This window comes from Apium graveolens, unplaced genomic scaffold (genome assembly GCF_009905375.1).
Source record: "Apium graveolens cultivar Ventura unplaced genomic scaffold, ASM990537v1 ctg24, whole genome shotgun sequence".
Classification (NCBI taxonomy): domain Eukaryota; kingdom Viridiplantae; phylum Streptophyta; class Magnoliopsida; order Apiales; family Apiaceae; genus Apium; species Apium graveolens.
This window is the reverse complement of record NW_027417638.1, coordinates 103,872-126,674: the sequence shown is the minus strand read 5'-3', so window position 1 is coordinate 126,674 and position 22,803 is coordinate 103,872. Positions and strand designations below refer to the sequence as shown.

Here is a 22,803-nt window from a genome sequence, read left to right as displayed (position 1 = left end):
ATGTTGCCCAAATATGGATCTACTTCCTTGATTTTCCATTTTTGGTATTTATATTCAAGTTCCGTCAAAAACTCACTTTTAATTTATTTTTTTGTTTGAAAAAAGATTAGGATCTTCGACACAAATTTTAAGGCTCTAATATACTATTATTACATAAATTATTTTAAAATCTTTTTCTTCTGAAAAAATATTAAATGTTTAATTTTTTTATTTTAAAAAAATCAAAATAATTATAAAATTATATTAGATAAGAGCATTAATATGTGTGTCGAACTCTCTATTTCAAATATTAACAATCTATTGGGATGGAGGGAGTAGTTTACTAAGTTGCGCTTCAAAGTTTTTTTTTTGCATTTCTTATCTGATTTTTGTCATTCTGAAATTATGAATAATAAATAAATATAATAAGTCAGAAAGTTTAAAAAATTGTTCTCTCGTTAAACATGTCGCTCTCTCATTATTCACAAATATAATATCATAAAATTATATTATTTATTATTCAATAATCAATGTAATATTTTTTATAAGTTAGAAAAAAATATTGTATAACAGAAAACTGAGAGGATATGTAAATATACTAATACCAATTCTTTCATGTCCCCTCCCGCCATTACATTGGTCTATCTGTGTGTTAGGTATGAAATGCACACGTAGGGGTGAATGTATATTTCTTGATTTTTTTTAAATTTTAGAAATTACTTTCAAGAAAATCAAATTTGTGTTTAGGCTATGGAACTCAACAGACCAAATAGAAATTTGCAGTGATAATCAATTAATTGTAAAAGACACGGAAAATAGTTATTAAAATTTACTTGATCTTTATATTAAAAATCAAATATGTTGTGTTACAAATCCGATTTCTTGAATGTTTTAAAACTCGTCTACTTCTTGAGAGAATACAAGAAATCCTAGACTGTTTGTTGCATTGGTACTAAGGACCCATGACATGTTTTATAGATCAACATGCACAGTTTACAGAAATTACACTAAAAATACTAACATATTTTCTAAAGTATTTTTGTCTATTTCTATTTTTATTTTAATTGCTGCAAATTTGCATACAAATTTCTAGGCATGTGACCCTCCTTTGTCCAGTTCATCTTAACCCTTGATCTTGCACTCTTCAAGCTGCATTTATAGACTTTCCATGTTTGTTGACTGATAATCTTGAATCTTCAGGATAGATGCATTCTGTAATTGAAGTTGTTATCGAGATCTTCAAAGTGTATGGAGATATCTGTATCGAGATGTAGAATTCCTTGTCGATATCTCCACTTCTCTACATGTGTAGATGATTTGTCGGCATCTCCATTTCTCTACACGTGTTTGGACTTGTCGGTATCTCCACTTCTCTACATGTATTTTGACTTGTCGATATCTCCACTTCTCTACATGTGTTTTGACTTGTCGATATCTCCACTTCTCTACATGCCAAATTGACTTGTCGACATCTCCATTTCTGTACAGGTCAAATTGACTTCTCTACAAGTAAATAGATTTCTCTACAAGTAAAGAGACTTCTCTACAATCCAAATTGACTTCCCGATATATTTCTTGACTTTTCTTGATCTGTGACTTCTTGACATTTGACTTAAAATATTTTTCAATCTACAACTTTATTTTTCACCAAACAGTTTATCTTCATTATGAGGCATAATCAGGCTTGATCTTCTTCCGAAGATTTATTCCTAACTTGTTGGTTGTTTACTACAAAAATACTCCAGTCTAGTTTATTCAAACATTTTTACAGACTCAAGAAATACCATTACAAATTACATAAAATTACAATTCAATTGAATCTTAGGATTGTCGAAGCGACATGGTCTTGTTTTGTTAAGGCACGTTTTGCACAATAAATGTGATTCTTCTATATGTTGACTCCACTCCAGAATCTTCATGTTATTGATTATATAAACCAAATAGGATAACAAATGCATTCAATATTTTATGAATAAATATTAAATAAGAATTCTGTCAAAAAAAATATTAAATAAAACAATCTTTAATATGGTGAAAGCTGCTTATCCCGTTCACTAAATTTTATTATAACGAATCAACACTGATTTTTGACAAATACTTAAATTACTATTTTTGTATCTTTAACATTTTTAGTACTCTAACATTTCTAGTAAAATGTATTGGTTGTTGTTTGTGTTATTTGGTTTTGTATATTTGAAATGCACATATATGCTTTTACCTAGCTTCTTGACTTTCTACATTGAAAGGTTCCTCGAACACCGTAGATTCTCTTTTGATGACTGCATCGAGGATTATTTGACTTTAAACGGCCTAATTTCAAATAAGTATCTGACTAATAAGGTCTTGGGAAGTGTGGGTATACTTTGGTAGGTGAAAAAGATAATGTCTTAAGGGCTGGAAAGGAGATGAGAGATGTTATGGTAGGTGGAGGAGAGCACGGGAGGGTATTGATGCATGGAGGATATGATGAAAGTGTTATGGTGCCTAAAGGACATAATGAAAGTGTTATTGTGCTTGGAGAAGAGGTGTTAAATATGGGAGGGCACCTTGAGAGGTGTGTTCAGAGAAAGGGAGATCTAGGCAGTTTTTTGGCAATCAAAGATATCGTAACCGGAAAGTAACATGATGCATGTGATTTGAAAGCTACTATAGATGAATATTTTGAAACAGAAACATTTCCAACTTTTAAGGAGCAAAGCATACATCCCTATCTCAAAGAAGTATACCTGCTCAAAACTAGATGGCTCAGACTCTATTGATCATTCTATGGCCTCTGAAATTCCTTCTGAAAAATTTCTCATACGTAATTTCTAAATAGTAGTAGACTGTTAGTTGCAATATAGATCACAGTTTCTAGCTAGTATATGAGTTCGCGAATAAGAGTCATCAAATGATAGTTGAATGCAAGTACAGTTGCAAGACATTATTTTAGGTCATTCTGGGTATATCTCCCATGTCTTACAAGTGATAAAACATAATATAGTATAACAGAAAACTGGGAGGATATATAAATATATTAGTACCAATTCTCCCATGTCCTCTTCTACCATTATGTTGGTCTCTATGTGTTGACTAACCACTACACCCCAGAACCTTGCATGCTATTAATTATATAAACCAAATAGGAAAAAAAATACACAAATATATTCTCAATGAATATTAAATAAGAATTATGTCATAAAAATATTAAATAAGACAATCTTTACTAGGGTGAAAGCTACTTATCCCTTTCATTAAATTTTACTTCAATATTGATTTTTAAAAAATACTTAAAATATTACTTTGGCATCTCTAACATTTTTAATACTCTAACATTTTTAATAAACTATATAGTTCATTATTTGTGTTATTTGGTTATGTATATTTTAAATATATATATATATATATATATATATATATGTATATATACATTTACCTAACTTCTTGACTTTCCAGATTAAAAGGTTTCTCGGACACTGTAGATTCTCTTTTGATGACTGCATTAAGGATATGTGACTTTAACCGGTATAATTACAAAGAAGTGTATGTCTAATAAGGTTTTGGGTATTGTAGGGGATATTTTGGTAGGTGAAGGAGAAACTATCTAAAGGGCCGAAGAGGAGATTGGAGATGTTACGGTAGGTGAAGGAGAGCATGGCAGGGTATTAGTGCATGGAGGACATAATAGAAGTGTTATGGTGCCCAGGGGACATAATGAAAGTGTTATTGTGCGTCGAGAAGAGGTGTTAAATAACGGAGGGCACCTTAAGAGGTGTGTTCAGAGAAAAGGGAGATCTAAGCAATTTTTTGGCAAACAAAGATTTCGTAATCGGAAAGTATCATGATGCATGTGATTCGAGAGCTGCTATAGATGAATATTTTGATGCAAAAACCTTTCCAACTTTTGAGGAGGCAAAGCATACATCCCTGTCTCAAAGAAGTATGTATGCTCAAAACTAAAGATGGATCGGAATGTATGGATTATCCCATGGCCTCTGAAATTCCTCTTGAAAAAAATTCTCATGCGCAATTTCTAAATAGTAGTAGACCGTCAGTTGAAATATACATCACCATTTATAGCTAGTACATAAGTTCCAGCATAAGAGCCATCAAATGATAATTTAGAGTTTCAAGTAGAGTTGCAAGATATTGTTTTAAGGTCATTTTGGATATGTCTCTTATATCTTACAAGTTAGAAAACATAATATTGTATAACATAAAACTGAGAGGATATGTAAATTATATTAGTAACAATTCTCTCATGTCCTCTTTTACCATTGTATTAGTCTCGATGTGCTTCTTCTATATTATGGCTAACCACTCCACTCCGAAAACTTGCATGTTATTAATTATATAAATCAAATAGGAAAACAAATGCATCCAATTTTTTTGAATGAATATTAAATAAGACTTTTGTCTGAAAAATATTAAATAATAAAATCTTTACTATGGTGAAAGCTGTTTATCCCTTTCATTAAATTTTATTATAACAAATCATCACCAATTTTTGACAAATACTTAAAACACTACTTGGGTTTCTCTAGCATTTTTAATAAAATACATAGGTCATTGTTTGTGTTATATGGTTATGTATATTTAAAATGCATATATATCCATTTACATAGCTTTTTGACTTTCTGAATTAAAAGATTCCTCAAACACCGTATATTATATTTTAATGACCGCATCGAGGATTATGTGACTTTAATCGACCTAATTGCAAAGAAGTATCTGACTAGTAAGGTCTTGGGAAGTGTGTGGATACTTTGGTAGATGAAGGATATATTATCTTAAAGGTCGGAGAGGAGATTGCAGATGTTGTGGTATGTGGAGGATAGCACATGAGGGTATTGGTGCCTGGAGGACATAATGTAAGTGTTATGGTGCGTGGAGGACATAATGAAAATGTCATTGTGTCTGGAGAAGAGATGTTAAATATAGGAAGACACCTCATAAAAAGAGAGATCAATACAGTTTTTTGGCAAGCAAAGATTTCGTAATCGGAAAGTACCATGACACATCTGATTTGAAAACTGCTACAGATGAATATTTTGAAGCGAAAACCTTTCCAACTTTTGAGGAGTAAGGCATACATCCCTGTTTCAAAAAAGTATGCCTACTCAAAACTAAAGATGGCTTGAAGTGTATGGATCATCTTATGGCCTCTGAAATTCCTCCTGAAAAATTTCTCATGCGTAATTTCTAAATAACAGTAGACTGTTAGTTGCAATATATATCACAATTTCTAAAGTTATAGAATAAGAGCCATGAAATGATAGTTGAATGCAAGTAAAGTTGCAAGATATTATTTTTAGGCTAAGAAGCAGGGACATTTGGGTAGCATGCCGAGTCCCCGTGTCGAATTTTCGCATATATGTATCCCCGTATCGGACTCGCGGATTTTTTCATAATATTAATCTAAATTTTATCTTAATTAATTATTGTCAATTCTCTGATGTACTCTCTTACCATTATATTAGTCTCTATGTGTGCTATTATATTAGTCTCTATGTGTGCTAACTAACCACTCTACTCCGGAACCTTACATGTTATTAATTATATAAACCAACTAGGAAAACAAATGCATCCAATCTTTTCTGAATGAATATTAAATAAGACTTTTGTCAGAAAAATATTAAATAAAACAATTTTTACTAGGGTAACAATTGCTTATCCCTTTCATTAAATTTTATTATAACGAATAATTTATGACAAATACTTAAAATATTACTTTGATATTTCTAACATTTTTAATAAAATATATAGGCCATTGTTTGTTGTTTGTGTTATTGGTTGTGTATATTTAAAATGCACATATATGCATTTACCCAGACGCAATTCGCAAATATGCATATTTGGTTATTTTTTTTGTTATTTGATTTTTTTTTATTATAATTCTATTTTCCCGCAAATAAGTCCAAATACTCTTATCTAATGCATTAAAACATCAGAATAGAGTTAAATTTTTAAGAGAATGACAAATATAAGAATAATTTTGAAAAATTATCGTTAATTTAATTTGTATTTGAGATTTTTTTTTAAATGAACACATATAATGGGAGTATCAAAATTTTCTTATCTAATGACGGGGAGGGAGTATCGAAATTTTCTTTTTTTAGGAAGGAGGGGTATCAATTAGTTGTATCAAGTAGCATCCCCATTGGCTTCATTTCTTCATCGGGCTTGGACCATGTCCGGTCTCTAGAATTTCTCTTAGAAACAAATACCAGAGAAAGAAATTTCGGCTCCTTCCATAACCTGAGCTCAGAGAAGGAAGAGATAAGGGGGCCTATGGAGAATGTGGTCAGAAAAGTTTTAATTGAGCTTTTATTTTTAATTTTTCGAGTGGGAAACGTCTAGGGGTGTATACAACCCGATCAAATCGATTTTTTCCAACCCGATACATATTTGGGTTGAAAGAATGTCAACCTGATTTAATTAGGTTGGATATGAGTTTCGATATTTTTAAACTGTTACAATCCAATTCGATTAAAAATAGACTTATACGTTAATCTGTTGATTTTATAATTGTGAATATGTTCTGGCCTAATAGATAAACTCATTTATTTGTAACTTATAACATCAGTCCTCAATGTTTAAATAATATACCGCCGTTTTCTTTTATTGAGTTTAATGTTTATTATTATTACTCTATTTTGGATGTTTAAGCCATATCTGACATGAATGATTGTAATATTCTGTTGAACAATTTTCAATTATTTTAGATTTTGAGACTTACTACTTTATTCTATAATTATTAATATTAGTTTTGAATATTTACTAAACAAATCAAATTGATCCAATCCGATCCAAAATGAAGTATTATTAATTGATTTAAATTACAAATTTAAACGATTTGATTTGAATTGAAATTCTTAAAACTCAAATTAATTAAGTCAGGTTGCTAAATTCTCTCAGTTCGTCCAACCCGATCCTTGTATACCCGAGGAACGAGGAATATGCATTGAAAATGAAACACGAGTATATTAAAAGCATGTTTGATGCGGAGTGTGTACACGTACACCTACTTCCCAGTCCCCCCTCTCACCCTGTCACACATAAGGCCGTGTTTGTTTGTACAAAAGTATTATAACAGTACTTGCTCTATTATTGACTTGAGGGTTTTTTGGGATGCTCAAAACTCCAACAAAAACAACCAAATGAGAAGATGAAAGAGGAGCGAGTGTCGGTCTATTCGATCGATGAAACTTCCGGCGTGACTTCCCGGTTAGTTACATTTTTTCTCCTATCAGTTTTCTTTTATTTTTTTATAGTTACGACACTCGCGCATCTCGAGATTCGAACTTTTGACCTCCCTCGGGAAAGCCACTGCACCAACACAAACACGCTATCAGTTTTGTTATACATGTTAACATATTTAAGTTGTTTATATCTCATATGCTGTTTCACTATCTAAATGATGGTTAGGTTATAAGATATTGATGCTTTTTGGTACATGTAGTTTTTTTTTTAATTTTTTTTAATTATTTAGTAATATTAATATAGATGTGAGATATGTGGATCGGTGATTCTAGAGTTTTTTGTAGCAAGGTAAATATATGTGCAGGATGTACTGATTACTCGCTTGAGAACTTATTCGCTGTTAGCTTTCTTTGTGACAAGCCGTAATTCAATCTAATGCGTATACTGTCATTAATCTGCCTGTACTTCTTCCTTGTGCAAGTACCTGTCATATTGCAGCCTATAATCTGTTAAGCAAAACTCTGCTTTACATAATATGATTTGAATAAAAATGATTTATATTGTATATCTGATTCAATTCAGCAGCAAGGAAGCAATTTATTACGTGTACAAAAGTTAAAGAACACTATTCACAGTGAAAAACATAAGTGGAAATGAATCTAGCAAGGGCACAAAGTTAGCTAAATTGCAAAAGTTGCATTGGTGTAAAATGACACTTCTTTGAATACTATTTATTCTCCATCATTGAGCCTTAGGCAGGTTTAAAACGGAAACAGGGATCGTGTTGGTTCCGGTGTTTAGGAAAGATCACCTCTTCATTAAGTCGTTCCATGTGTCGATGCGAAAGAGGTATCCATTTCACAAGTATACGAAGTATGAAAATTCTTATATTTGTACAAGTCAACTAATTTATGTTGTTTTTTCTTGTTTACAATATACTGTTAATTGCTACAAATTTATCTTTTCTTGTTTACATGATCATGTTGATTGCTACAGATTTATCTCATTGTTGGCTGGTTCAGACATTCAGGGTTGTTTTGTACGTCCCTTCAAATCAGAGGGCATGATGATGAAGTATGCAATGATAATATGTTATTATGCAATTATGCCCCTTGCCTTACTAGTTATTTTCTCAGTGTTGAACTAGTATATTCAGACACGTGAGTTAGGATTTAGTTATCCCTTAAGTGGGTGGATTGCATAAATTTTAGACTGAATTCTAGACTTAGTAACTATTTGAATATGTTGAAATAATTACTACACAGATGAACCAGTTTGTTAATACACTTCAGAGTTTGGTAAACCCTTTCAGTCGGTGGATTGCATAAATTTTGCAGCTTGAATTGCTAGGAGATCCATGCATTCAGAAACCCCATCTGAAGATAGGATATTGATATTCCACTGTAAGTGACAAGCACACTTTATTCTTTAGTAAAAAGCCTAAAATTAAAGGTGAAAGAATAGTTTGCTCTGGGCTCATCGCACGGTCACGTTGATCAGTTCAATTAGTAGAAATCCGGACAGCTCTTTGATATGTGATTTTGAGTCTTTGACAATGTTGTTTACCTTGTTCTTGTAATGTGGAATTTATTTCAAAGTCCCAAAAAATTGAATAAGCATACGGAACCCGGTAATTCTAGGAGGGGCTTGTGGGCTAAATAGTTGTTAATTTGTTTAGCAATATTAATATTAAGATAGATGTGAGATATGTGGATTGGTGATTCTAGAGTTTTTTGTAGCAAGGTAAATTTATGTGCAGGATGTACTGATTGTTCGCTTGAGAACTTATTCGCTGCTACCTTTCTTTGTGTAATCTGTTAGCTTGTGACAAGCCGTAATTCAATCTAATGCGTATACTGTCATTGTAGAAAAGGATCCTGACAGAGCCTTAAGTGCCTCTAATATGCCGGTACTTTCTCCTTGTGCAAGAAGATGAAGTGAGGAGTTAGTGTCCTTCATATGCAACATTGTGTCGTCACTTTCCGGTAAGTAAACTCTATTATCCGATATATTTTCTCACATATTTCAGCTGTTTAGAGTATGTTTTTAGTTCTATGTTTCATATTTCACTATTTAAATGGTGATTAATTAGGTTATAAGATAGATTGTTTACTTTTTTGGTACATAAAGAACATTGATTTATGTACATACATACATAAAGAACATAGGTTAAATGTTAAATGTGCTCATAATAAGTAAGATTCTCTGGTCTTTTACGCTGGTACAGACACTGTTGAAACTTGAGTTATGATTTGGTTTATATCCTTTAGTGGGTGTATTGCATAAATTTTAGAGCTTGAACTGTAGACTTAACAACTATGTGAATATATTGAAACAATAACTAAACTGAGAAGAGTAGGCCATTGCTTAGGACTAGTTGAAATTAGTTGTTACTTTAATTATTAATTATACATATAATCTCTAAACTGTATTAGACTCCTAATGTAACTAAACTGTATTAGACTCCTAATGTAACTAGAAAAAGGTATTAAATTAAGATTGATTTGTATTCTAATTGTATTTATTAGTTTTATTAAAGAAATTAAAATTAGTGCATCTAATGGTGCCATTCAATTGGTAAGGAAATCTCAAATTATGTTTTTTCCCCGTTAGTTGTATCTTTGCTATTTTTTTACAATTTAACAAATATTTCATGTATGTATTGTGATTGTTAATTTTTTCTATTTATATGTAATATTTTTAAAAAATAAAGCTGGTCGCATCCCAAATTAGAAGTGAATGTCCAACATTTGCTTATAGCATGCAAAGTACTTAATCCCCACAAAATAGTATTTCGTATATTATTTTACTTTTTAGTTTGTGCTTGATGAAGTGGTGACTTTCAACCGTAAGACTTGTGTTTATGTTGAATAGTGTATGTCATGTTCCTTGATTATAGATTAGTTGGCTAGAAATTCTGTAATTAGAGAGTGGAGGCTGTTTATCCCCTAGGCACCAAAGGTTGTATATTCCACTTGGTCATAATTCTTAGTATTCATCAAATTTTTATATAACTTTGTTTTAACTACTCCCTCTGTCCCATTGAATTCTATACGTTACTTTTCGACACGCTTTTCAATCCTCATTTAAAACATAATTCCACAATATTTTTTTTTTAAAAAAAATTTCTGAAAAAAAGTTTCATGTTTAAACTTTTATTCAAAAAAAAAAATTTTGAAAAAAACATTACGGAACTATATTTTATAGAGATCTCGAAATACGTGCAAATAGTAAACGTATAGAAATCAACGGGACAGAGAGAGTATAATTTATCCAAGTTGTGAGTAACCTGCCTTTTGGAAATTTGTTTTAAGTGGGTTGAAATGGTTTAACATGTGGTGAGCACATTCCATGGTTTAACATGTTATTTACTATGAAGTGAACTTTAGACTTTGCGTCACAACATGAATTGTAACATGTTTGCTAACACCGATGCAACCATCGGTATTCTCATCTCCAGTATTGGAATCTTGAGAAGCTGCCTTCTATGTTATTAGTATAGTTTCATTTAGTAAAAGCTGATAAATCCTTTAAAGGTTGAGATTTGAAACAATGTGTCATCTGCCATCCTCCCAACCGTGGGGGTATAAACTGAATTTTCAGAGCCACCCTGTACGATTGTAAAAAGGCGATTGTGTGAATGAATAACAGTTTGCCTGCTGAATTTTATTCTTTTTCCTGTTTGCTGTTGTGGTGAAACTTGTCTTTATGTTGTGCTTGTCATTTAATACAATTCCTTCATGACATCGTACCATTCATATGAATCCGTGACGGAATTGATGCAGGAGCGATATTATTATAAAGAATGATGGCATCTTTTTTATTCATCAGGAGTGTTGAAAAGCAGACAGGAGTACAATTTCTAACAACAAATCTGTTCTTAAGTTGCGGATAACTTTCACAGGTAATCATATGTTTTTATGTTTGTTTGGTAAACATGAAGTTACTATCCGCACCAGAATTTTTATCAACTGTACAGCTTAGAACATGAATTCAAGGCTAAACATTGAACTATGTTTTGGTGGGGTGAGCCAGGCCTAAGCAATAAGTGTGGAGCACTTAATGTGCATCTAGTAGGAATTGAGCTTACGAATTTGCCGGAGTGGTCTAAAATTCAAAGCTTCATCGGGTCTTCAATAGGAAAAAGGCTTTGCTCCGCCAAGTAAACCGGGGGAGGAACACAATAAATTTCCTAATTACATTATTTTATGCTAAATATCTTTAGCTTTTGCAATATGAACTCCAATTTAATTAATAGAAGTCGTGGGAAATAACTTGATGGACATAGTAGAAGGTAAACTTTCAGAAAGCATTCATTAACTAAATCAAGACACATGGGAGAAGCACGCCAATTGTAGAACGAGTTTGTTATAACACTTCAAAGTTAAGATCTTATCAATTGACAAAAAGGGAGAAACACGTCAATTGTAGAACGAGTTTGTTAAAACACTTCAAAGTTAAGATTTAGATATACCCTTTTCAGTTTTCATCGGTTGATTGGATAGATCTTGTGGTGAATTGTTAGGTGTTCCATACAGAAACCCTACTCTAAAAATAGGCGTATGCCATTGTAAGTGACGAGTACACAGTATTCTTAATGACAACTTTTATAAACTTTTAAACTTTTGCCATTACAGCATATCTATACTATATATATATATATTATAATAACCGGAATGGCCTATAATTTGGTTCAACGGTTATTCCCTAATTTTACTTATTAAAGAAAATAAATAAATACTGTTATATATCCGCTAAACTACTGAATTGTTAAACTACTAGATATATAGTCTACTTATCCTACTAAACTATAGGCACAACGTATTCTATTATTAAAAAGTAAATAAATAGTGTTATATATTCTCTAAACTACTAAATTGTTAGACTACTAGACTTAGAGTACTTATCTTGGCAAAAAAAAAAGACTTAGAGTACTTATATTAATAAACTACGACCACAACTTATCATATTATTAAAAAATAAATAAATAGTGGTATATATCCGCTAAACAACTAAAATCTTAAATACTAGACATAGTTTACTTATCCTACTAAACTACGACCACATGTTTATCTTATTATTTTTATTATAACTTTATAATTGTTATATATTTATATAGATATTTTAAAATTATAATATGAACAGATAAATAATTTTTTTAAATAAAAACGGGAACCCGTGCATTGCACGGGATTTAAGCTAGTATAAACTAAGTAGACAAACATATATATAAACTAAATAGCTAGCGCTATTTGCAATTTAACAAATATCTATGCAAATTTTGCAATTTAACAAATATTTTCCAAACGTTATTTATGGATTTTTTTTTATAAAATATATTCCAGGTCATCTTGGACTCGTAGTCGGTTTCCTGCACCCCTGTTTGCATGGCTAGATTTTAACAAAAAAATTTTTGCAGGGAGCTTGTTTCAAACAAAATTATGGTCTTTATTTCCTAGATTTGGTTGTCCAAAAAAATTCGGACCATTTCTCGATTTGTGCGTGTCATCCTTGCGCAGGGGCCATGCTAATCTTCTCTGTATCGTTCCAATTTTATCAGATGTCCCCGAAGGGACAAAGCTTAAAATTAAACTTTTCTTATATCAAGACCATGTTATTTCTATTTTTAGCCAATGTGGGAGGTTATTATAAGAAAGCATGTGTATGCCAACATGAAGCCTATTTATTGATTATAGGTTGAAATGGTTTACCTGTGGTGATCATATTCCATGGTTTAACATGTTATTTACTATGAAGTGAACTTTAGACTTTCCATCACAACATGAATTGTAACATGTTTGCTAACACCGATGCAACCATCGGTATTCTCGTCTCCAGTATTGGAATCTTGAGAAACTGCCTTCTATGTTTTTAGTATAGTTTCATTTAATAAAAGCTGATAAATCCTTGAAAGGCTGAGATTTGAAACAATTTGTCTCATCTGCTATAAACTGAATTTTCAGAGCCACCCTGTACGAATAAATAAATAACGGTAACTCAATGTAAAAGGTGGTTGTGTGAATGAATAACAGTTTGCCTGTTTATATTCTTTTCCCTGTTTGCTGTTGTGAAACTTTTCTTTATGTCATTTAATACAATTCATCGGTGACAGAATTGATGCAGGAGCGATATAATTATAAAGAGTGATGGCATCTTTTTATTCCTCAAGAGTGTTGAAAAGCAGACTATTCACCCCAAGCTAAAAAGTTTCACAGGTATTCCATAATTTGTTTGGTATTACACAACCGTGCTCAGTCACTAAAAACAAGATGATATTATCTCCCCAAGATTTTTAATCAACTGTATTAGAACATAATTTTAAGGCTAATTGTCATTAATACACATTGAACTATGTTTTGGTGGGGTGAGCCAGGCCTAAGCAGTAGTGCAACACTTGGGCAACTCATGAAGAACCCAATAGCAAGCTATTGTGAAGGATCTTCCCCCTTAAAAAATTAATTTAATATCGTGTGAGCCAATGACTCACATATCAGATATTAAACTGATAAGAACAGATACTACACTTGATCTTAGCCAAAAGGCCGAGAAAGGTATGCTTTAAACAATAGGCCAGCTCTGCTTTTATACAACACTTAAATTAGATATTCTCTGTCGACTTCGATGAGGGATGAAATTAACCTTGTTGCAAAACACAGTCTGCCTCTTGAACTAAAACGTCCTGGCTTTTAAGATCTTCATTATTGATTTATTTTCAAGTTCATAGTACTGATTCACGAACTATTAATTGCAGTCCATAATCTGCTGTTCTAACTTTGTTGATTACCTAGATGAACATGGTTATACTTTTACGCTTCTATTTTTTTAATTTCTTTTAAAAAAAATAATTGCAACTTTTGTGATTACATCATGTATAATTATCTTAATTTTAAACTAGTTTAAGAGTTCTGTAAGGTTGGGTTACTGCACTAACATGGATTAGATAGTTTCGACGTGGGTTACTGCGCTAACATGGATTAGATCAAGTGCTCGCTTGCACTTTGCAGTATATGCTCTTTTAGTGCTATTTAAATATAAGAAGAAATAGTTTAGAGTGCAGATAACCTGTGTAGATGTTTTAAAGCGTGGAAGCGAAACGAGGAGACTGTCATAAAATGTAAAACGGAGTGGTCTGAAAATCAAGCTTCGGCAGGTCTTCAATAGAAAAGGCTTTGCTCTGCCAGGTTGTGCCAAGTAGACCGGGAAAGAACGCAATAAATTTCTTTGCTGCATTATTTTATGCTAATTATCTTTAGCTTTTCCGATACGAACTTCTATTAATTAATAGAAGTCATGGGAAATGACCAGACATGCTTCCAAATTGTGTTTGCTGTTTTGACCATCTTGGTTAAATTATATATTTGCAAGCTGAGTTCCAAAGAAATTCCAGGAATTCTGGTGGTATAACAAATTCTCTCATTTTAACTTCAACAGTCTGTAATTTACTTCCCAAAGGTCAATCGAAGCTTCCACAAAGTTTCACTAGCTGGTACTAACAATGTAATATGTCTTGCTTGGATGTGCTTGAAAAGTATCTCTTATTTCCATGATCAGTTAATCTATTTCCCCGGTTTTTCTCCTTTTCCCAGTGTATTATGTAGGATTGGATATTTTTATGCAATCTTAAGAAATCTGTCGACTTGAGCTACAAAATGGTGCATTGTTGATAATAACTGCTGTCTTCTAACAGTTTAGCTACCCTATATACAATTATACAAAGCATAAATATGAATTACTGTCACATACTTCATTAAGAAACCGATAACAGTAAAGTTATTATCGCATACTTCATTAATTAACCAATAAGATAACAGTTGAAAATCATTCTTGGATACCTGCAAACACTTTGCAGAGACATTTGAAACAACTTCTTCGTGATAATGTGTCCGTGCCAATCAGCCTTGATTCCTTTTGCAACTTGTTTGCTCTGATCCAGCAGTCATTAACAGTTGAAAATCATTCTTGGATACCTGCAAACACTTTGCAGAGACATTTGAAACAACTTCTTCGTGATAATGTGTCCGTGCCAATCAGCCTTGATTCCTTTTGCAACTTGTTTGCTCTGATCCAGCAGTCATTATTCATCCACCAGAATTGGTCATCTGTCTCCTTAGAAATCAAGGATACAGAGGTACGATTACTATAGAACAGATCCTGTTCAAGTAAGGTCGTGAGCAAAAGGATTGCACACCTTGTTAATATACATAGTATTTGTTTCAAGTTCTTTCAATGTGGGATATTCACGAGTTTCTAGTAACACTCTATGAGTGTATTTTTAACTTTTGAAAAGTTAAGGTCTGGGGCAAACCTTAGCATGCAATATAACTTTTTTCTTGATCTCTTTTCATTTGCCCCATGTATTTTGTAGGATTAGATACTTGTATGCATATTCTTTCTTTATCTTGCAACTGGAGCTAAAAAAACTGCGCATTTTTTATATTCACCATATTTGTTTTAAAAATCTATTTAGTTGAACCGCTCAATACAAGAGCATATTCGAATTCATTAAATATATGTTCTTTAACTTTTTCAATATGCCCAGCCATTATAGTATTTTATTCAACAAATTCCATTAATAGAATATTTAGGTTCGGTACATGCCAATCTATTTTAAACTTCAAAATTATAACATTCTCAATTATAATTCTCACTTTGTTCCACTTGTTTTGTCACCTTTTTATGAAGAATATTCTCACTTTGTTCCACTTGTTTTGTCTTGTATTCTTTTTATGAAGAATACAAGAGCATATTCTTTCTTTATCTTGCAACTGGAGCTAACATTCTCCATTATAATACTCACTTCGTTTCACTCATTTTGTCACCAATTAGATTTACATTTTTTTTATTTAATCACATTTTTTTCTGTAAAGATCATACAACCTAATACCTACCAAAAATATATTTTATTTTTCAAATAAGTTAACACAGTTAATACTTAAATTAGATTATAAAAAAACTAACACTTAAATTATAATATTAACTGAATATGAACAATAATTTTGAAAAAGACTGAATAGAAAATGCGGTTAAACATTATATTCAAATGTTAGGAATTAATCCATGTATCGCATCGGTTATAGACTTCACTATTTGAAAGTTGGTTGTTCGGTATAATGTGGTTAACATTATATTAACAATAAGATAACAAATGTTGGAATCAACCGGTGCATTACTGAGTTATAGGCTCCCTCTATTTATTTGATAGTATTGTTGGTTGTTCGGTATAGTTATTTGGTATGATAAATAACAATCTTAGAACAATCTTAGATATGAAGCAAAATATGAGAACCCTTAGATGTAATGATAAAATAATATTCAATATATTAATATCTTAATAACTTTTACCTGGGTTCGAATCCCCTCAGCATATTAAATTTTTAATTTTTTATTTGGATATTCTGTATTTCATAACACTTGGTTCAAGTCTCGTTAACAACATATTATCAACATATTATCTATAGACTTTATATTATCTATATGTAGGATTCAGGTACAACCCCCTTCATCTATTAAAAAAATATCAAAATACCTCATTTTTGGAGATCAACTGCCCAAAATAAAATAATTGAACACTACCCAAAATATGGCATTCAGGAGGTGCGTATTCAACTATTTAAAATTCGGTAAAAAACATGTATTTGCCAAAATGGAACACGCGGAGATAAAAGAAATAAACACGCATCTCCAAGATACTTATTCGGTGAATATTTATCGCCAAAACTGTGTTTTGATAATTTCCCCCTCCAAATGATGGGTATTTTGATTTTTCACCATCATCTATTTGTCTCAAAATACAATAAACTATATATTATTATCACTTATTATCTTTTTCAATTAATTTCCCAACTATTGAAAATATAATTTTAAATCAAGATGGTAATAAAAAAAGTCATGTTAAAAGTTATTCGTGAATCACACGGATTATATGCTACTATATATTTATACAACTTATTGATCCATTCATTAAATATACTATTTTTCCAAAGATGGAACTACTTCCTTGGTTTTGGTTTTTGGTTATTATATTCAAGTTTTGTCAAAAACTCGCCTTTTAATATTATTTGTTAAGTATATTATGATTTTCAGAACCGTAACAAACTGAATTTCAATGTTCGGTCTAAACCCGGAAAATACTCAAAAATGCATATCTGAACCTAATTCATCGGATTCGGGTATACGTGAAACATATATTTTTTTTAATTAAATATTCACGCCCAAAATTTGAAATCCGAAACTTAAACCCGAAATTGAAAATTTTGTATAAATTAATAATATTTCAAGTGATTGAGATCAAAATTGCGACTTGCAAGTGAAACATTTTAACAGTCCATTTTCAACCATTTCACCACAATTTTAATTGTGTTTTATATGTATAACTAACATTTTAAAAATCAACTTAATAGATACCCAATTAATTAAATTTATTACTAGAAGATTCTCTATGCACCTTATCAACTGTTTTAATTATACAATAATTAAATTTTATTAAATTTATTTAGTTAAAATTTAACATAAATATAAAAATATAGGTTCCGGAAAATATATATATATATATATTATAAAATATATTATAATGTGTAATATATATAATTATAATACATATTGTTGTGGATAAAAAACTAAGGTTATTACTTGCTGTATTTAATACTAAGATTCGGGAGCTCAAGGCCTTTAATGGCTGCTCTCGTGTTTCGTGACTCAATCTGCCTTTACGAGATGCCTACGTATCTCTGTGAATTAGAGAATCAAGCCAAAAAACGTAGTTCTGATTTGTGGGGTGAGGCCCCTTATATAGATGTGGGAGTCCTTGAATTGGACTTGGTATAGGAGACTTGGTGGATAAACCTCTGAATTAGGATAGACTTAGGGGTCCTAGGTAGTAGGAAACTGATTCCTTATCCTTTTAGGTCCCCTTGAGGCTAATCTCCAAGGATTTATATCTTTATCGGGACTCTTTTCAACATCTGATTTGTCCCTTATTAATTAATTTCGTAATTAATTAATAATCAGGGCTTTTGGGCCTTTTTTATTCCATCAGGCCTGATCTGGTCCATCAGGCTTAACCTTTCTGGTCTGAGTATCATATATCTTTTTATTGGGCCTAGCAGCCCACAGTTTGTACAATTAATGCAGTATTTAATTATACAAACATAATTTATTTATCCTTATCATTTGCCCCCCAACTTTTGGGAAACATTGATTAGGTTTCGCAGAAGTTAAGTCTATTTGTTCCCTTACAGGGTTTCGTTTTTCCGTAAAGTGTGGAGCGACCTACACATTTACAATGAATTTTTCCTTTTATTCAGGAATTATCTTAATTTCCAGGAATTTTTCCCTTATTTCCGGGATTTTTCCCTTATTTCCGGGATTATTCCCTAATTTTCTGGGATTTTTCCCTATTTTCTGGAATTTTTCCCTAATTTTCTGGGATTTTTCCTTATTTTCTGGAATATTCCCTAATTTTCTGGGATTTTTCCCTATTTTTCTGGGATTTTTCCTTATTTTCTGGAATTTTCCCTAATTTCCTGGGATTTTTCCTTATTTTCTGGAATTTTCCCTATTTTCTGGATTCTTCAAATTTCCAGCCCTTTTTTCGACCAGGATCCTAGTCGAAATTTCGACCTGGATCCTAGTCGAAAATAAGGGCCACCCTTGTCATCTTGGTCGAAGGAATTCGACTAGGATCCACGACCTGGAATTCGACCAGGATCCTAGTCGAAATTTCGACCTGGATCTAGGACCTGGAATTCGACCAGGATCCTAGTCGAAAATTCGACCTGGATCTAGGTCGAAAATTCCACCCCTTTTTTTTTTTTTTTAGCTTCTTGTCATGAGCCTTTCGACTAGGATTCTAGTCGATATTTCGACCTGAATCCTGTTCGAAAATTCCTTGATTTTCTTGTTTCCTGGTCGAAGGATTTCGACTAGGATCCACGACCTGGAATTCGACCAGGATCCTAGTCGAACTTCGACCTGGGTTTTTAATCCCTATTTTTTGAAAGATGCTTGGTTTATTCGACCTCATTCCTGGTCGAAGCTTCGACCTCAATTCAGTCCCGTTATTCCAGCTATTTTCGGGTGTCTGCTCGAAAGATTTCGGGCAGGATCCACGACCTGGAATTCGACCTGGATTCTGGTCTTTTTTACCCGTTATTATCGGGTGTCTGCTCGAAAGATTTCGGGCAGGATTCACGACCTGAAATTCGACCTGGATTCTGGTCTTTTTTATCCGTTATTTTCGGGTGTCTGCTCGAAAGATTTCGGGGAGGATTCACGACCTGGATTTCGACCTGGTTCCTGGTCTTTCACTAGCCTTCTTTATTTAGCTTTAATTTAGGGTATTGTATTTTCCAAATCCTAATTGGATTTGGGCCTGGCCTTTTTGTTGGGCCCTATAAAATTTTACTGAGCTTCTATTATTGGGCTTTTCAAATCTCATTGGGCCTCTTTTATTGGGCCTTTTCAAATCTTATTGGGCCTCTTTTATTGGGCTTTATCAAATATTGTGGGGCCTCTTCATTGGGCTTTGTCAAATATTACTGGGCCTTCTCATTGGGCTTTTCAAATATTGTTGGGCTTAACACACCCTGTTTAGAATGCCCTAGAATTCCTAGGTATATTCTGGAATGTTCTTTTTTCTGGGCCTCTTCTTATGGGCCTTTGTTCTTAATGGGCTTTTCGTCCCTTCAACTTCTTTTTCCTCCTATATAAAGGAATGAGGAAAGGCTATTACTCCTCACTTTCTCATTTCTTAGTTTTCTTCTTCATCCTCCTGCTAAGATTCTCAGAGCAATAACAGCAAGTCGGAGCTCAAAGCCTTTTTCAGGAGTGCTTCTTTAGGTAAGTTTCCTCCCTTTGCTTTTCGTTTCTATTTTTCCATTGTGTGCCATTTTAAGATAGCCTATTTACGTGCCTCATACTTTTTTCAGATGGCTGAAAAAAGAATGACTCGTTTGGCCAAGATGAACGTGGCTAGAAAATCCAATGATTTTCCTATTCGATCGATGTATACTTCCTTAATCGACATGATCAATACTCGAGGGGACGAGTATCCGTCTGATGCGCATCTGGACGCGCACGATCATATCAGCGCTTTACGGGATCCCAAGGAGCTGGAAAAGTTGAGCAGCTGCTTCAAAATCAAGGAGCCTTTTAAGCTGGTTCTTGCGGGTCCGGCCGACAGGGCCTGTCAGTGGAAGAAGGACGCGCTATGCGTCTATAGGGATACTCTGAGGGCAGGTATTAGACTCCCTTTTCATCCATTCATTCCTTTGCTACTGGCTGATGTGGGCATCAGCCCTTGCCAACTTCCCCCTAATTCCTGGAGGTTGATTCTGTGCTATCTGTCGCAATGCGCCAAGCACAACGTCCCCACATCTGTTGCTGTCTTCAGGAAGATTTTTCAGTTCAAGAACAGCCCTGATAAAAGTCCGGGTTGGGTTTCTATCAACCAGCGCCCCACTATCCCCCATATCGTGAATGGGAAGTCCATCCCTGACAATAACTTGGGGTGGAAGAAAGATTTTTTGTTTGTTATTTGGGAAGGTGGAGATTGGGGCTCCCTGTTTCGATCATCCTTTGGGCTGGCCGTAGACGGGAGCCCGAATGACATAACTTTGTCTGAGGAGGAGGCTAGAGGTTGCAACCTCCTTACGCAAGACAACGGCACTTCCCATTGTTGGGACCTTATCCGGGAGACCGTCCTGGTAGAACGCGGCCTTTCGCCCGTTAATAAGAAAAGTAAGTTCCCTTTCTTATCTCCTTTATTTCCTGCACTTTTATTTCATTGATTTTCAACTGACTTTGTTTGTTGCAGTGGCTGAGAAGATTGAGGAGGCTACCAAGCCGAAGGACCTGGAGACAACCAGGATGAAGAGGGCCGGGAAGATCTTTAAGGACCCTCGACTAGGTGACCGCTTCCCGGAGTTCCTTCTTCAGGCAACGGAGCCAGATGAGGAAGGCCCCAGCCAAGTTCTGCGCACCAAGCAGAGGCCAGGTGCCTATTTTCAACCTGCTTGGGGGATCCGGGGCAAGGACTCAATTGTGGGTAGCACGGCCCTGTCCAAGGAATGGTCTAAGCATTCCATTTCCCCGGTGGATTATCAAGATTTTGTCCTTCAACAGGACTTGGAGGGGAATGAGCTGTTTGGAGCCCAAGCTCTGGCGACGGTACGTACTTTACTTATGCTTTTTACAATTCTCTTTTCTTTCTTTTTTAAACCTTTGCTGTTTTTCTCTTGCAGGCTAACGCCCATTTTCAAGGGGCAATTCACCAAGCCAAGGCTTGGAAGGTTGGCCTGGAAGATGCCAACAAGAAGTTGGAGGAGGCCAATCAAAAAATTGAGGCCCTTGAAGCTCAATTGGCCTCTTCCACTTCTGACCTGGAGACGGCCCGGGCTGAAAATGTCATCTTGAAGGCGCAGAAGGAAAAAGCCTTTGATGGCTGGATGGACACTCAAGAATTCAAAGACTTGATGGTGGAGCATGACGCCCTTCTTCATCCTGTTAGCTATAAGAAAGGCTGGGACGCTGCTGTGGAGGCCATCCAGGATGAGTTTCCCGAGGTCCTTGAGCAGTCGCCCTTTCCTTGCCCAGTGCGGGTTCCAGAGCTTGGAGGTGATACTGAAAAGCTTGCTGGCATGATCAAGGATGGAGAGGAGGAAGATTCCTCTGAGGAGGAATTCGAGCCTGTCGCTAAGAAGGCCAGGGTGGAAGAATCTCCCAAAGCAGCGCCTCAACAGCCATCATCTCCTGCTGAGGGAACTTCTACAGGGACTTCGGAGGGGACGACCGAGACGTCCGAAGAAACGACTGAAACTTCCGAAGAGACTTCAGATAGTGGTTCTGAGGAATCTCAGCCTTCCAAGGTCTAGCTTTTTGTATATCTTCTTTTTGAACTTTATTTATATCAGAACTTGTTACCCTTCGGGGTTATGTTTTATACATTGCTTTTCTTGCCTTTTTCTGTTTTAACTTTACAATCTTAATATGCATTTGAACCTTAAACATCCTTGGATTGAAATAATTTCAAGCTTTTTAATATGAAGTCTGGTTTTTCAAAACCTTACACAGCATGGGTTCGACCCTAATCAATAATAACTAGACATTGTAAATTCTACTAGAATATAAAATTCTACGCAAGCAAAGCTTCCAGGTGCTTTTAAACCTATTTGTCACAATGACAAGTGAGAATCGTACTTAGCCTATCTTACACGTAGTAAACCTTCAGGTTTTGTGCATGCCAGGTCCTCGGGACTTCAAAACCATCCATAGTTTCCAGCTTGTAGGTTCCTCTACCCTGAACGTTCTTGACTCTGTACGGCCCTTCCCAATTTGGGGCGAGCTTTCCTTTCTGTCCAATACCAGAAGCCTCTATTTTTCTCAAAACTAGATCACCTTGTTTAAAAAACCTCTCTTTAACCCTTAAGTTGTAGTAGAATGAAGCTTTTTTCTGATATTCTACTATCTTCGCATGTGCTTTATCTCGCACTTCATCGATTAAATCCAGGGCTAACTTCTGCCCTTCTTCATTTTCTTTTTCATCAAAAGCCTGAATCCTTGGAGAGGAATGTGATATCTCCACGGGAACTACTGCTTCTGCCCCATATGCCAACATGAAAGGAGTTGCATCTGTCGTGACTCTAC

The 22,803-nt window shown here is 34.0% G+C and overlaps 2 non-coding genes and 1 pseudogene across 2 annotated transcripts; all 3 read right to left on the bottom strand.

Moving 5' to 3' along the window:
* Positions 1–12,634: 12,634 nt before the first annotated feature.
* LOC141700470 (U6 spliceosomal RNA) lies at positions 12,635–12,737 on the bottom strand. The gene has a single exon (XR_012566359.1). It is a non-coding gene; the product is annotated as a U6 spliceosomal RNA (small nuclear RNA).
* A 783-nt stretch (positions 12,738–13,520) lies between these two features.
* LOC141700478 (U2 spliceosomal RNA) lies at positions 13,521–13,716 on the bottom strand. Its single transcript, XR_012566366.1, has one exon. It is a non-coding gene; the product is annotated as a U2 spliceosomal RNA (small nuclear RNA).
* Positions 13,717–15,217: 1,501 nt separating this feature from the next.
* Positions 15,218–15,330, bottom strand: LOC141700477 (small nucleolar RNA U3; annotated as a pseudogene).
* Positions 15,331–22,803: the final 7,473 nt, after the last annotated feature.